Raw genomic sequence first — 4,691 nt, 5'->3', positions numbered from 1 at the left:
TTGCACAGACCGAATTCTACCATCGGCTACAAAACAGAAACTTACATTTGCTACGACCTGAGAAGAATGTCGAGGGCCTTTATCTTTGTGGCAGATGAGGCCTTTGCTCTGGGGGAACATCTTATGAGGCCCCTTTCTATGAGGAACCTCACCCAAGAGCAGAGGATCTACAACTACAGGCTTGCGGTTGTGGAAAACGCATTTGGCATACTATCAAGTCAGTTCAGGCTGTTTGTAACATCAATTAACCTGCCCAAATACAAGATAAGCCATGTCGTATTGTGCAGCTGCAATCTGTACAATTACGTAGGAATGCAAGCAGCTACCTTGCATCACTTCAAATTGAGGTTTACTTTTCAGTGTCAGGCCCAGCTGATCTTGGTGTGAAGATGGCTCTGGAAAGTGGCTGTGCTGCTTTGCCCTCCCAAACTGCCTGAGATGTCCGGCAACAATATATGGACTACTTTGTGGATAGAGGGGCAGTGACTTTGCAGCAAAATGTTGCTGATCAGGAATACATCTTTGATTTGATACTAAACTCCTATTTCATTTAAATTACTGTTTGTGTTTCTTATCTGTCTCCTAGGTTCTCAAATTTTCTACAATAGTGCAAGCGTAACTTATTTGCTCCATGAGGTGACAATCTCTTCTTCAACTAACTATTATGTTGTGCTGTGGGTCTGCTACACACACACATTGTTATTGTTGCTAATGGATGTAATGCATTAATGTTAAAAATATTCATCCTTTTCCACTCCTTTAATTTCTTTGAGGCCCTAAAGTTTGCAGCATTTTAGAGCACAACTATACCAATTTAACAAATACGCTGGTATTGAGCATTAAAATAAGAAGCCACACATTGTTTAGTAGAAAACATTTTATTCCAAGCACATTCACATGTGCATTTTAAAAGGTTTTTGAACAAACCAACATCTTGGTGTATAAAACATGTATGTTTGCCATTATTTTGCCTTTTTTTTGGGCTAAATATAACATACACATCCCCAACTCAGGAACTTACAAAGTTCGACTTTGCTAAAGTGAAGGCGATATGAGACATTAGTATCCCAAAACTGTTGATGTTGCTGTCCTTAGATGGGGTGATCTCACCTCTCTAAAAGCCAAGATTTGAAGCCAGGTACACATAGAGGCATAGCTGTTAAATGTCCCTTATGATCCCCTGTCTAAAATGTGTGTAGGTACAAACAGGTTATTTTGTAAAGCCCCAAAACACACAGTGTATCAACATGTGCTATCTCCCATCACGGGATATCAATGTATGCATTTTGTGGGTGCAACCCCTTCCTCCAAACTAAAGTAGGTGAGAGGAAGGGGTTGCACCCCCGAAACACGTCCATTGATACTCCATGATGGGAGCTAGCACATGTTGACACACTGGGGGTTATTTCTGAAAGGCCAATCCACTTTGCACTACAGTGCACTTTTAGTGCAAAGTGGATTGGCCTTTTGGAAATAACCCCCAGTGACAACATGTGATATAGCTCCCATCATGGGGTATCAATGAACGTGTTTTGGGGAAGCAACCCCTTCCTCTCTCACCTACTTTACTTTGGAGGAAGGGGTTGCACCCACAAAACACGTACATTAATATCCCGTGATGGGAGATAGCACATGTTGACACACTGGGGTTTATTTCTGAAAGGCAAATCAACTTTGCTCTACAAGTGCAAACTACAAGTGCAAAGTGCACTTGAAAGTGCACGTGGAAGTACAGTCACTGAAGATCCGAGGGGGACATGCAAGGAAAATAAAAAAACAGCATTTTATCTTGCACATGATTGGATGATAAAATCAGCAGAGCTTCCTCTCATTTCCAATCTACCACTCAGATTTACAGCGACTGCGCTTTCAGTGCAATTTCAAGTGCCCTTTGCACTTGTGGTTAGCACTTGTAGTACAAAGTGGATTTGCCTTTCGTAAATAACCCCCACTCTGTGTTTTGGGTCTTTAGTACAATAAATGTAGGGAAAGACACACATTATAGGCATGGGATCATGAGAGAAATCAGAAGTTTGTGGCACAATATGTGTGCATCTTCAATTTTTGGCTTTGCGATTCTTATTAAAAACACATAAAGATTACAATTAAAACATTACTTAGGGCAGTGTTTCACAACTCTCCTTCTCCAGATGCATTTCCAGGTCATGTTTTATATATTTTTTGCTTTTGGCACAGGTAATGATGTCATTTTTGAGGTTAGTAATTCACAGAGTCGTTTTGATCCTGCGGAAAATAAAGAAAACAGGACCTGGTGGTGCACCTAGAGAAGTGGCTAAACACTGACCTCAGACACTATAAAGCCTTATGTTCATACTGGAGCGATTTTGTCATGCGATTTGCTAGATAAAAATCACATGACAAGTCGCAGCCTATTTGCAGCAACGGCACTGTTCCAATCGGTGCAACACTGATTTAGCAGCGCCGCAACAATTAGCAAAAGTAATTCCTGAACGAATTTTTCCAAATTCAGGTGTGACTTCAATAGACGTCTGCACATGAAACCACAAGAATGTCTATCAAGTAGCACCTGAAATTGCACTGACCTTGCTACTTCGAAATCGCACTACTTCAAGTGAAGCAGTGCGATTTCAAAGTAGCATCAATGTGAACCAGGGCTTAAAAGTAAGAAAACCATGGGTAATCTTGAAACTGCACACACGAGCCAACAAGTGGAAGAAAACGTAAAATTTGGCAAGCATGTCGACATAATCACGTATTCATCTCTGTAAAGCAGTAGCAGCCTCCTTTATTTTCCCTAGATCAATCAAAGCCTGCATTATATCTGCACTCATATGGCCAATTGTGCATCTTGGAAGTTCGTGTCCTTGTAAGAAGAGAAAAAAGTATTAAGGGAACAATGGTCAAGTGGCTGAGGCCCTACATAGTGAATTATGGTCAAGTTACTAGTCAAATTGGGGAAATACTTACCTACCCAGTCTATTTTTGCTTGCAACCTTCTTGCCCTTCAGACACTTAGCCCTCTTACACACGGTCGGACATTCCGACAACCAAATCCGTCGGATTTTGTCCGACGGATTTTGTCCGAAACTGTTGCATACACACGGTCGGACAAAGTTGTCGGAAAATCCGATCGTTCAGAACGTGATGACGTTATTTCGTTACGACGGGACTACGTTCACGCTAGTAGCCAATAGCTTTGATGTAGGAATTTGATCTGAGCATGCGTGGCACTTTGTCCAATCGGAATTCTCTACACATGATCGGAGTATGTCTGATTGGAGCATTTTGTCGGAAAATTTTACCAACAAGTTGGAAAACTTGGTCCGTCAGATACTCCGACAGAAACAGTCCGATGGAGACCACACACAGTCAGAATATCCGACAAAATGGTCCGATTGGCCACATTCCGTCGGAATCTCCGACCGTGTGTACAAGGGCTTGCACTACTAGGAATTTACACACTGCAACTACTCTGTAATCTTGGCCCTGGTGCCTGGGTCTACAAAATGCGGGTACCTAACAACACTGCCAGGTCCTTCCACCTCTTCCTTCTCCATGCTAATGTTAAGGCACTACATACTTTGCTAATGTGTGGAGTGTGTGTTTCTTTTGGACATCTAAACATTTGACATGTATACACATTTGAAGCCAGATTCAAAGAATGCTTACTTGCACAAACAAGAGGCTCACAAATAATTTCTTCCACTTCTGTGTCTCTTTGGCCCTCTGTTTGACTTGCATCAGGGGATGTTACATACACAATAGTAAGGTCTGTGCTGAGTCCAGGTGTCATATCCCACACCTCCAAACCAACATCCTGATTCAGCTGAATGCACTCACTTTCCTCTAAAATAAAAAGAACACAACATTCATTAATCCCCCCAAGTCACATATGTTTCTATCATCCATTTTGCCATTAGCTGACCAACCTTGCACTGGGGACAATGTTTGCTCATGACTACCGGAGTACACCATGCTGCACTGTGTTTTTTTCCCTTTGTGCATCAAAAAAGGGAAGGTGATGTCATTTTACAGAGGGGAAACACTGGACAAGTGCCATCATTGAAAAACTTATGCAGTTGCCCCCCACCCTTCTTGTCTCCTATGGGATAGGGGTTATATGAGGCTCATTCTAGCAGGCATGACTCTCTGTGACTGTGATCCCCTGGGCATCTCCTCTACCCATGTCTACCCTGGCAAAGCTGCATTAATGGGCACTGATGAGCCAGGCAGCAACCAGAAAGTGTTCTTTACCCTTTAAGTTCCGCCCTAAGCCCAGGGCCTTTGGCACACCTAGAATCCCCCCTGTCCGTGGCTAAATGAGTGTGTTTGCAGTTGTCACTTACAATTTTGGGGGAAAGATGGCCTTGTTGTCTCCCCTGTTGGGGACCTGGCGAAGGGAAGCCTCCCTTTGTCCCCCCTGGTGGCTTGTCTGCAGCCTCCTTTTATTGTGCTTTCCTGTTGAAAGAAGAGTTAAAAAATATTTTTTTAACCAAAAAATGGCAAAAAAAGAACAAATTAAAATGTTCATATTGGCTTTATATTTAACTTCAAGTTCAAAAAAAAATTCTAACAAAAATTATAGAAAGCATATAGAATTTTAAAAACCTACTTGGAGAAAGCACATATACAAACCACTAATTGACACATTGTTTAGATACAAATATTGCCTACTTTTTTGATTATGTGATGGATGGGCTCCATCTGCT

The 4,691-nt window shown here is 41.9% G+C and overlaps 1 long non-coding RNA gene across 1 annotated transcript; it reads right to left on the bottom strand.

Annotated features, from left to right (window-relative positions):
• Window positions 1-2,196: 2,196 nt before the first annotated feature.
• On the bottom strand, window positions 2,197-4,435 carry LOC143961533 (uncharacterized). The gene is made up of 2 exons (XR_013270491.1): window positions 4,329-4,435; window positions 2,197-3,828 (listed from the first exon to the last, which is right to left on the bottom strand). It is a non-coding gene; the product is annotated as an uncharacterized LOC143961533 (long non-coding RNA).
• Between the last annotated feature and the right edge of the window lie 256 nt (window positions 4,436-4,691).

Source organism: Lithobates pipiens, unplaced genomic scaffold, assembly GCF_037356315.1.
Source record: "Lithobates pipiens isolate NorthernLeopardFrog02 unplaced genomic scaffold, aLitPip1_a1.2 Scaffold_8, whole genome shotgun sequence".
NCBI lineage: Eukaryota > Metazoa > Chordata > Amphibia > Anura > Ranidae > Lithobates > Lithobates pipiens.
This window is presented reverse-complemented; position numbering and strand designations above follow the sequence as displayed.